This window comes from Peromyscus eremicus, chromosome 2 (genome assembly GCF_949786415.1).
Source record: "Peromyscus eremicus chromosome 2, PerEre_H2_v1, whole genome shotgun sequence".
NCBI lineage: Eukaryota > Metazoa > Chordata > Mammalia > Rodentia > Cricetidae > Peromyscus > Peromyscus eremicus.
In genome coordinates, this window is record NC_081417.1 from 146,139,725 (window position 1) to 146,152,172 (window position 12,448).

The following is a 12,448-nucleotide window of genomic DNA, read 5'->3' on the forward strand; positions in this document are numbered from 1 at the left end:
AGCAACACTTACCCCACCCCACCAAATCTCCACCACTCCCCCCAGCCCCCTGCTTCGGAGAGGAATGTGGGCTGATATTAGGAAGAACTCCCCAGCCTCTGGATAGTCGCTCTTGCCCTGCCCAGGTTTCCCCACCCAGCAGTGGCAGTTGACAGTAGCAGCTTCCTGCCTCTGCCCTTCAGAGACACCCTCCTGGTCACATGTCACAGTCACGGGCCCTGAGCTCCCACCAGAAGACAGGGACCTGCAGGGAAGAGCTGACTTCTGGGTAGGAACACTCCACTTTGAAGCTCCAGTCAGGCTGATGCACTTTCCAGAATCAAAGGGTCTGACACGGCCAGCCCAGGTGAGGAGGTCAGTCAGTGGCCAGCCTGGAAACCCTGAGGTCCTTGTGCCTCATCTGACAGATGAGAACCATAGGATCCACTGACTTGAGGATCTGTGACTGGCTTAGTGGCAGACTAAGAGGCAGTTCCCAGAAAGGACTCAAGCCTGTGACATCAGGCCTCGGATGGCTTTGACTCTTGTCCTGAGAAGTGTACATCCCGTCCAGGGAAAACAGGTCTGGGGGAGCCGATGCTGTGTGACATGACCTGACACAGACCCACATCTGCCTCTCTTCTCAACTAGCACCCCTCCCTGCCCCAGACTGCACTCCCACAAGCAGCCAGACCCCCAGCATGGACCCGGAAAGGGGCAGTTCTCAGCTCTACCCCACACCCCGGCTCGGAGCACTTCAGTGGCTCCGTTCATCTCAGGGTCATAAATGAAATGAGCTGTCAGAGGGGCCGAGTGTAAGAACAACCCTCTCTGGCAGGAACCCAGACCTCCCCTGACTCCTCCCCATGGGGGCTGTGCAGAGTGAGGGCTATGTCCCCCCAATATCCGCTGCTACACCTGTGTGGTCCTGGCCAGGGAAGTCTGGGAAGCCGGATTCCAAGCTTCCTATTTTTAGTTTGCGACGAAGAGTGGGCTGTTTGTTTTATATATTTATATCGACCACAGAGTGCCTGCCTGAGCCCGCCAGAATGCAAAGGGGTGGGTGGCCCTGATGTCAATGCTACTTCCCTGCTGTGCCCCAATGCTGCTAAGGTCCAAGACTCCTTGGTACTCTGATGGGTGGCTACCATTGACCACATAACCCTGCTCTGCTCCTGGGGACAGTATCTTCAAGGTTTTGGCCACAGCTTACGCAGTCACCACCCAAGTCCCATCTGCAGAGGAGCAAAGTCACAGCAAAGCAAAGGGGGGGGGGGGGGGCACGACAGCAAGATTGGAACAAGCACAAAGGCTCGGAGGAGGAGGTGTCTCTCCCCCTCAGACAAGATGGAGGATGAGTAGATCATAGGGCGGGCAAACAGACAGTCTTCTCCATCCATAGTTTTGTATGTAAAGGTCTGGGGATCGGCTTGGGGTAGCTAGAGAGGAGGAGAGTGGAGAAGGGGAGCTGGCCTTGGTCATGGGGCACAGAGGAGCCAAGCTGAGGGGTGTGGGGAGTAAAGTGAGAGCCACAGAGAGAAACTTGCTTGCTGGTCTCACAGTGGTCTGAGCACAGGAAGGGGAAGCTGTGAGCATCGGAGCAGGAAGAGCTGGACAATGTCATCGATACCTCTAGTCCTGACATCACAAGAAGGACTCCATGCCCCGACCATTGTCGAGTTTGGACAAGTTAGCATTGTGTAGTCCTGGCTGTCCTGGAACTTGCTTCGTAGACTAGCCTGGCCTCAAACTCACAGAGATCCGCCTGGCTCTGCCTCCTGAGTGCTTAGATCAAAGGCATGCACCAGCATGCCTGGCCAGGGTGAATGGTGTTTAACGGAATCATTGGAACAAGGTCTTAGGGGTAGCCACTGTTCCTACTCAGTTAGCTCTTTTGGGACTTCCCCATCCCTGTGTCGGTTTCCTCATCACAGGCCTCTGACCACCACCAAGGTCCTCAGTCTGATCCATCCATCCACTGTCTGCTGGAGTCTGAGGATGTGGAGGTTATGAGAGACAAGTCCCAGGTCCCCATGTTTATGTATTACATCTTAAATACTCTTTTTTCAAGAGGTAGGGTCTGATGTAGCCCAGGTTGGCTTTGAACTCCTGATCCTCTTCCCTCCACCTCCCAAATTCTGAAATCACAGGTGTGAACCACCCCTGGCTAAATGGTTTTTTTTTTTTTTTTTTTTTTTTTTGGTTTTTTCGAGACAGGGTTTCTCTGTGTAGCTTTGCGCCTTTCCTGGATCTTGCTCTGTAGACCACGCTGGCCTCGAACTCACAAAGATCCGCCTGGCTCTGCCTCCCAAGTGCTGGGATTAAAGGCGTGCGCCACCACCGCCTGGCTAAATAATGCTTTTTAAAGTGGCATTAAATAATCCTTAATCATGGAAGGAAAAAATAGAGCAATACAGATTCCTAAAAGGAATACAAGAAAATGTACTGATAATTTCAATCCCTCCAAAAGTGGCTATTATGAATATTTTGAGTTTTCTCACTTTCAGACCTTTGTCTTTTATTAAATATATTAATACTTTTTAGAAATAAATCTTTCTAGTCATTTATACTGTGCATTGTTTATCAATTTTTTTTTTTTGGCTTTTCAAGACAGAATTTCTCTGTGCAACAATCCTAACTGTCCTAGAACTATCAATGTCGTTTTAAAACTAGATAAAGAGCCAAGCACAGCGGCTCGCACATCAGCACTCAGAAGGTAGAGACAGGTAGATCTCTGTGGGTTTGCAGCCAGTCTGGTCTACAGAGTGAGTTCCAGTTTCCCATATAGTGAGGCCTCAAAGTCAGAAGGAAGTCCCTTAAGGGGTTAGCAACGAGCCCTGAGGGGAAGCAAGACGGTTGTCGTTCTCCTGTGCTGTGCCTCCCATGACATAATTTTGCTATAAAAACCATCATCAGAGGAGAAGGAAGAAGTAGAGATGAGAAAACATCCTTTCATAGAAGCAGAAGCGGGAACAGCTTGAGTCTGGGGATGAGGCTCCACAGAGGAGCACTTACCCAGCATGCTTGGGGCCTGGTTTCCATCCCCACCTCTGCACAAACCAAGCAGGGGTACTCAGGCTTGTAATTTCAGCACCTGGGAGGCAGAAGCGGGAGGCTCAGGAGTTCAAGGTCAGTCTCAGCTACATAGTAAGTTTGAGACCAGCCTGGGCTACACGAGACCCTCTCTCCAAAAAGAAAAGTAAAGAAGAAAGAGAGAAGATGAAGAGATAGACAGACAAACAGACAGATAATGGAGATAAATGATAGAAATAGATGACACAGAGAGATGATGGATGGACGGACAGACGGACGGACAGACAGACAGATAGACAGATGATAGATAGATAGATAGATAGATAGATAGATAGATAGATAGATAGATAGATAATGAAAGAAAGATAGATAAAGATGTAAAAAGGCTATTTATAGTCCCTTCTCCACTTTAGAAAACAAGTTGTCTATCTTTATTTCACAAAGCATGAAGTTGGAAGTAAATTCACAACCCCTGAATTCCTGGCAACCCCCCCTGTTCTCTCTAACATTCTGGCCTTGAGTTCAGACCTCTTCCCACAAGGAGTCTCTGCCAAGATGACTGCCTTTTCCAGCTTCAAATAGGCTCAAATCACCTATGCCTAAAATTTAAAAACAACAGCAACAAAAGAAAACCCAAACAAAAACAAAGTCCATCTCATCATAAAAGGGATCCTAGCCAGGCAGTGGTGGCACACACCTTTAACCCCAGAACTCGGGAGGCAGAGCCAGGAGGATCTCTGTGAGTTTGAGGCCAGCCTGGGCTACAGAGCAAGATCCAGAACAGGCACCAAAACTATACAGAGAAACCCTGTCTCGGAAAAAATAAATAAATAAATAAATAAATAAATAAATAAATAAATAAATAAATAAATAAATAAATAAATAAAATAAAATGGATCCTAGTACATTGGAGTTCTCCTGGGAGCGGAGAAGTGACCTTGAACAGCAGCACCTTCCAGCCCAGCCCTGGGAATGCTGGAGACCTGAGAAGTTGGATTTCATTAGAGGAAGAACGACAGCCATAGCTCTGATTGGCCCCTTGCTTCCAGACCGTGGGAGCTTTCCAGAGCCTGGTGAGCTCGGGTTGTTTTTTGCTTTTTGTTTTTCCCCCCCGTGTAAAATGGGCCCAGCCCTCACAGCCTGTGTCGCCTTGAAGTGCTGGAGTGTGGGCACCACTAAAATCATGACATCCAAAGTCAACACCAGCTGGAGACCCCTGGCCCCGGTGCCTCTGGGGAAATGAGTTACCGCCACACTGACTTTGTAAGTTTTGCACATGTCATAAAAGCCCAGACATTCCCCACACGTGAAGAGATGCCCTTTGCACATCTGCATTTGTGAAAGGTAAGTTTCTGAAGGTCTTCAGGGAACTTTGGGTGCGCTGCTGAGCCACTGGGGTTTTGACCCCTTTCATCAAAAAACAGTAGCCAGGCCGGGTGTGGTGCATGCCATAACCCCAGCACAAGCCTCAGTTATGTAGCAAGTTTGAGGTCAGCCTGGGCTACATGAAACCAAGATCAAGTGAACAAAATAATAATAATAATAATAATAATAATAATAATAATAATAATAATAATAATAAAGAAGTGAAAAGGGCAGGTGGCTTTTCAGGTGGCCAGGAGTAAAACTGAGAAACTGAGTGAGTGTCCACAATGACCAACTGTAACTACACAGCTTCACAATTTCACTTTTTTAACTTTCAGCAATTTTGACTTAAAGATCTATTTTATTATTTATTTACGTGTGTATGTATGTGTGCACATGCATGCCGATGCTCCTGGAGGCCAGAAGAGGGCATCAGATTCCCTGGAGTTCCAGGCAGTCACGAGCCATCCAGCTGGCTGGTGGGACCCGAACTCAGGCCCTCCTGCTTGGGCAGCAAACGCTGGGAACCACTGAGCTGTCTCTCCAGCCTCACTGTCCCCTTTTTACCTGTTTTGTTAGGAATATAAGTCTGTGCATAACTGTCATACCAGGTGGTATTCGAGTCCTTTGTGGACACCATTTCTTAACAGTTCCAGGACACGCCGATGCCCGAGCAAGCATAGTTGCACAGGAGGGAGGAAGGTTCTAGAACCTGATTGACACAGTTCTGGAGTGTAAGTTATACTTCAGGGTTCATTCCCGCCCTAAGGCTGGTGAGCAGGGTTTCACACTGCTGCAGACAAACCCCTTGGTACACACCATGCTAGGGTGGTCCCAAGTGACATGAAAACCCAGGTTCTTCTGGTTGTGTGTGTCTGTGTGCATGTGTGGGGAGGGGTGCATGAGTATGCATGCATGTGTGTATGCACATATGTATGTGTGCCTATATGCAAATATGCCTATAGGTGTTGTATATATGTGTGTGCCCACTTGTGTACACGTGTGTTTTCATGTACATGTATATATATAGATGTGTGTGCCTGTGTGTGTGAGGTGTCGGCTGAACCTTCCACCCGGTTGTGCATTTGACACTGTCTTTTGCACTGCATTGTGCCTCTCAAAATTTGTGTTGTGGGAACCTCAGAAAGTGTCCTGACTTGGAAACAGGGTCATGGCTGATGCCTTCAGTCAGGGCGAGGCCACACTGAGCTAGAGCAGGAGTTGTCCAAGTGACAGAATCTGCATCAGTACTGTTATTTGCAGTGCTGGGAGCCAAAGCCAGGACTCTGCACACATCAGACAAGCACACTACAGACATGCACTGAGCCAACCCTCAGATACAGCACATGCATGTCTTTAAAAATGACTTCAGTTTTGTTCGCTTGCCTATCTCAAGAGGGAGCTGGAGAGATGGCCCAGTGGTCCAGAGCACCCCAGAGAGACGGCCCAGTGGTCCAGAGCACACCAGAGAGATGGCCCAGTGGTCCAGAGCACCCCAGAGAGACGGCCCAGTGGTCCAGAGCACACCAGAGAGATGGCCCAGTGGTCCAGAGCACTCCAGAGGACCCACCTTTGGCTCACAACTACAACTTTAGGTCCAGGGGATCTGACGCCCTCTTCTGGCCTCCACGGACACTGCACACAAATGGTGCACATACACTCATGCAGGCAAACACATTCAATGCAATCCCAGTCAAAATGCTAGAATATTACTGTGGATGTTGCAAACTGATTCTAATGTTTACACAGCATTGCAAATGGCCCAGAATAGCCAGTGCAGTATTGACAGGAAAGAGCAAAGTTGGAGCACACACATAGATTGTTGAAAGTAATTTTTAACCACTCCTTTAAAATAAAAATGTTAACTCGATGATTTTTAAAGAATAGTTTTAGGTTCATAGCAAAATTGAGAGGAATATACAGAATCCCGCCCTATACACACACACACACACACACACACACACACACACACACACACGGCCCTTCCCCCAACACAAACACAGCATGTCTCTTAGCAGCATCCCCACCAGAGTCATGAAACTGTCCCTGCTGAGGAACCCAGGAGGACACAGCGGTTCCATTCCCTCCGTGGCTGTCCTTGGAGTTTGCTCTTGGCTGGATGTCTGTGGGTCTGCACAGTACACAATGACATGTCGCATCTCTGTGGACCAGACACTCCACTTCACCGCTCCCTGCCCCCAACCCTCGACCCCTGACCCCACTCATCTTGGGGATAGTTTTCCTCTCCTAGAGTGTCAGATATTCTGATGCCTCACATTATTTAGCCTTCCTAGACTTAGTAGTATGGATTAAAGTGTTCCCATTTTAAACCATATTTTGATTTCTGTGTGTGTGTGCAGAGGTCAGAGGACAACCTGCAGGAATTGGTTCTTTCTATTATCGTGCAGGTCCTTTGGATCAAACTCAGGTCACCAGGCTTGGCAGCAGGTGCCTTTACCTGTTGAAACATCTTGCTGCCCACCCTGCCGTTTGCTTTTTAAGAAAACTTTGTTTTTCACACTGAAAGAGAGCTATGGGATAGGCAGTTTCCTATTTCTTTTCATGGTTTGGTAGTTCATTTCATTTTAGTGCTGAATAGTATTCCATTTTCTGGATATACCACAGTTTTTCTATCCATTCACCTACTAAAGAACATTTTGGTTTCTTCTTAGGTTTTGACGATTATGACAAAAGCTACTGTAAACATCCATCAGCAAGTTTTTGTGTGGGTCTAAGTTTTGACTCTGGAGTGAGTAACAAGGAATGAATGAATGAATGAATGAATGAATGAATGAAACAGACTGTGGCTTGCATGTGTCATCATCCAAACATGTATCAACACATGTTACAATACAGATAAAAGTGTTACCCTATGTGAATGATAAGACCACACGCATTGTGCCATCCCGGTGTGGCCATGCCCAGAACAGGTAACTCTAAACACGGAAAGTAGACTATTGGTGGCCAACAACTAGTGAATGGGGAATGCTTGTGAAAGGTTCAAATTCCCATGGAGAGCAACGAAAATATTCTGCAATTAGTGGTGATGGTTGGATGACCTTTTACTGAATAAATAAATGCTACCCATTAATGCATGTATCAAACCCAGGACCATGGGCATGACAGCAAGTGCTCTACACTGAGCCACATTTCCAGCCACTAATTAATGCATGGGTTAATTAGGGGCTGGAGAGGTAGCTTCGTTGGTAGACTGTTTGCCTAGCCTGCCTGAGGCCTGGGTTTGAGCCCCAACAGTGCATAAGCTAAGCGTGGAGGTGCACACCTGTAGTCCTAGTCCTTGAGAGGTAGAGGCGGGAGAGTCAGGAGTTTGAAGCCAGCCTGGTCTACATAGATAGTCAAAGATCAGTTGGAGCTACATGAGACCCTGTCCCCCACAACCCAAATAACAACAACGATAACAACAACAACAACAATAGTAGTAATAACAACAACAACAAAGGCTTGAACAGATGACTCAGTGAACAAGAATGCTTGATGCTGAGTTCTGTTCCCAGCCCCCATGCCAGATGGCTCACAACCACCAGATCTGATGCCTCTGGCCTCAGAGGGCACCAATATACACACATGCCCCACCCCCACCCCCACCCAAAACAAAAGCTAAAATCAAATTATCTTGAAGTCAGAAGCCGGGGTCCAGCAGGATGAGAGACACATTTTCTCCACATGGTGACTGTCCTTGTCTCACAGGACTGTCAACAGAACCGGGAGCTAACCATCCACTCTCAGATCACAGGCTTCCTTAGAATCTCCAAGAGTGTGTGCTAAAACATGAGCCACCTCTGGGACGCTTCTGACTTAGCCAGTGCAGGCTGGGAATTTGCATTTCTGGTAAGTTCCCCGGTGCTGACGCTTGCAGAAATGCACTTGCCGACAACACCAAGTCTGATCCTAGACTGAGGGGAACTCGGGGTCCTGTGACACACTGCCCTGAGCCCTACAGCCAGACACTCCTGTATGCTATTGTCTCAGTTTTCTGGTTGGGGAAACTGAGGCTCAGAGAAAGCAGTGGCTACTGGTAGTTGGGAGAAGAGCGGGACATGGCAGAGCTGGAACATAAATAAGTGCATGTCTTCTGACTCTGGTTTGAAGATGTGTCCCAGAATTGGGGGAGGGAGGGCACCAGCCCTCTGCCCTCACCCAGTCTCCATCTCCCTACCCTTTCAGCTCAGTCTGGCTTAGGATATGCTTTTCTCCTTTCCGCCATTCTCCCTCTCTCTAGAGCAGAGGTGCGCCGCCCCCCACCCCCACCCCAGACATCCTCCCACTCTGTGACTGTTAACTTTAATTGTCAACTTGACGCAACCTAAAATCATCTGGGAAAAGAGTTTCAATGATGGATTGTCTGCATTGTCTTGTCTTGGGGGATTGTGGGTGTGTCTGTGGGGAATTGTCTGAAATTGATTGATGTAGGAAGACCCAGCCCACTGTGGGTGGCACCATTCTCTAGTCAAGAGGTCCTGAACTGTGTGAGAATGAAAAAAATCAGACTCAGCACCAGCAAGCAAGTGAACGTGCATGCATCCATTACTCTCGGTTCTTGACTAGGTGAGATGTGTCCTGTTGTTTAACATTTCTGACTTGACTTCCCCAGAGTGATGAACTGGAACCTGGAAATGTAAGCTGAGATAAACCCCTTCTCCCCTAAGCTACTTTTTTTTTTTTTTTTTTTTTTTTGGTTTTTCGAGACAGGGTTTCTCTGTGTAGCTTTGCACCTTTCCTGGAACTCACTCTGTAGACCAGGCTGGCCTCGAACTCACAAAAATCCACTTGGCTCTGCCTCCCGAGTGCTGGGATTAAAGGTGTGTGCCACCACCGCCAGGCTCTAAGCTACTTTTTAATCAGGATATCTTATCACAGCCATTAAAATGAAGCTAGGATACAACTCAGCCTGGGAACCTGGCCTGCATCCCAGCAGGTGGACTCAAGATAGGGCAGTCTGAACCAAGCCACAGAAGACATGATTCTGAGGTCTCCCAAGGAGTCGTTTAAAAACAGTCGCCGCTGGGCATGACAGCCCACACCTATAACCAAAGTACTAGGAAGGTTGAGGATCATGAGTTCAAGGCCTACCTGGGTAAAATGAACAGACCCTGACTCAAATACTGAAAACAACAAAAGACTCTCACAGTGAGTTCCATGGAGCTTGTTCGAGGCCGTGTTACATCGGTGGCTTCTAGCTGCTGTCACTGGCACAGAAAGTGGCCCTCCCTCCCTGTGTTCCTGGCTTCAAACACTGCCTGGCTCTTGATCTGTTTGAGACATCCTTGGCTTTGGGGGACACAGTTTGGAATTTAAACCCAGTTGTAGGGGCTCCCAGGTGGTGAAGGTACCTTTGGCCTGGCCATTGCAAAGGATGTCAAGGCCGCATTCCAAGACCCCTGTGCACGGTTCCCAGAAGGCATGGTGCAGACCACACCGCCTGCAGCAGCCTGATGTGGGGGAGAGTCTGAATCACTTGTCTTCTTCCTATGAACCAAAGTGGCAGCACAGACAGGTCCATCTCTGCTGGTGGAGGGGAGGAGAGGCCAGGAAAGGCGTTAGCCGGGAGGAGCCTGGCCGCTTTGTAGGGCTCAGCCTTCGAAATGTGCTGCTTCTCAAAGGCCGTAACCCCTGTTTTATAAACACAGTGTTCAATGCGGAGATGCTGTGTTTGGGCATCTTTGAGAGGCTGGGTTTGTCCTGTTTCAATATTTCTGGAATTGGGTGTGTCCCACCGCAGCGGCTGGCGGGGCTCTCTCGTTGCCTGCCGATGCTGAACATCACATTTGTAGGGGACTCTGTGGCTTGGGAGAACCCTCAGAGACAATGGGGGAGTGTTCTTTCGAGTCGTAGGAACCAAATCATTGTGGGCACAGGGTGGAGGAGGTGGCGAAGCAGGCGGGCTCAGCAGCATTCCTCACTGGGGAGTCACAGACGCTGGCTACACAATGGCACAGCTCGTGCCAGCGGCTCCCTGACATCTGAGGACTCTGGGGAAAGCACTTCACCCAAGTTCAGCTCGGTGCCTCACGCCTGCAGTCCCAGCACTCGGGAGGAAGAGGCAGGAGAATCAGGTGTTCAAGGCCAGCCTCAGCTACATATGGAGTTCGAGGTCAACCTGGGCTACATGAGACTGGGTCTCAAAAACAGAACACACAAAGGACAAAACAAGAAACAGCACACGCAAAAGCTTTCCAAGTAGAGACGGGCTGTGGAGCTCTGTCCGTCTGTCTGCTGTGAGCCAACAGCTCTCTCCTGACATGGTAGAAGTTGTCCTCCACGACGAACTGGTGAGCCCGACGAACTGGTGAGCCCGACGAACTGGTGAGCCCGACGAACTGGTGAGCCAGATATCAGAACTCCTGACTGTGATGTTTGCCAATTCCCGTGGTGTAAACTCTCCACACACACACACATCACTTACAAACCTAAAAGAACTCTTAGGAATAAGATAAAAAATTCTAAGTTACAAAGAATTATAATTTTACTGACAGAGTTTTTGCTTCCTAGGGCATGTAAAATAGAGGTCTGTCTACTTTGAAGGACTTCGTAGACCTATTAAAGTAGAATCATAAATCCCTTTAAGTTTTTTGTTTTGTTTTGTTTTCGTTTGTTTGTTTGGTTTGGTTTGGTGCTCTCAAGAGCTGGATAAACGCTAGGCCTGGAGTTAAAACTAAGAGATAAGTTCTAGGTGTGTAGTGCTGTGTGACTTTAAGCAAATCAGTTATCCTCTGTGAAGCTCCATTTTCCTACTCCCAAAATAGAGGTCACACTATTCTCCACCCCACAGGGGTATGGTAAAGGTTTTGTGAGACGCCACATGCAGGATGGTTGATCACATGCCCTTGTCACAGTCCCAGTCCCCCTTCAAAGCACACTAATGAAAAGTGCTCCACCAGTGTGGAAAGACGATGTGACACAAAGGGGACAGCCAGACAGCGACTGGACATGTCACCCCACGGCTGAGGTAGGAGACACCCTGAGAACAGTGTGGCAGGCTGGAGCCCACTTCCACATGTGGGAACATCTGCCTTGTGGTCAGACCTGCCATCCCGGCCTGGCGTCTTGCTCATTCAGAATGGAGAAGTGGCTGTGGGAATGATTCCAGTCTTCAAAGGGCTGACGCGGACCTGGGACACAGAACCAGGCTCCAGCAGCTGAAATGGAAATGGTTCCTGGGAGCTCACCCTGCTGCCCAGCTGGGTGGGGGTGAGACCACATGACCGAGCCTGTGATGAAGCAATGTGGCCTTCCTAGGCCGACTCCGGCCTGAGCTCTGTCCCCGCTAGTCACCGCTGTCTCTGCACCCTCCTCCCTGAAGCTTGGCTTCTGCTGGTGAGCAGCGTGGATGATGAGATCATCTGCTTGCAGGTTCCCAGAGAACTCCAGCCGACACCGCTCACATGGTGCTCAGCAGCCCCACACACAGTGGGTGCCTCCACTGGTGGAAATGTGAGGAGGCAGAGTCGAGTTCCCTAAGCGCCATGCCGGACACTGTGGAGGGAAATTCACCCTGAATGCAGCATAGGTGCTCAGGAAAGAAGAAAGTCTGGTACTGGGAAGAACACTGCAAATATCCTGGGAGCACTGCATCTCCTTTGGAGGGTGAAGGTTAGCGGAGTGTAGGAGAACAGGGCATTGCTGGCTGGTGACACCCGTTGCTCCAAAGACAAGCCCGGCTTTAGGTTGGGAACTACGTAGAGGTCCATGCTTGCCTACCACTGTAGCCAAATCCTCACGCTCTGCTGGCCTGGCCGGTACTTGATGGACCCTGGCTGCTGCCTTTGGAGTTAGGAGAGTGAGCTTCCCAATGTCCAAAGCTTAAGTGGAAACCAGCGTGACCGCGCTGGACTCCAGCCTGGACTGTGCTCCTCCTGTGCTCCTCCTGTACCGCAGGGGGGGACCTGCGTGCTGCCTTCCCCTGGCTTGCCGTCAGCTGCTTTCCAGTGGGTTCTGCCAAGGCAAGGAGCTGGGGGAGGGCATGAAGAGAGAAGCTGGAGTGTCCTGCTTCCCTCCTGCCTCAGCAGGTCCCAAGAAGTGGCCGTGTCTCCTCTATGTCCCAGCTCCTACC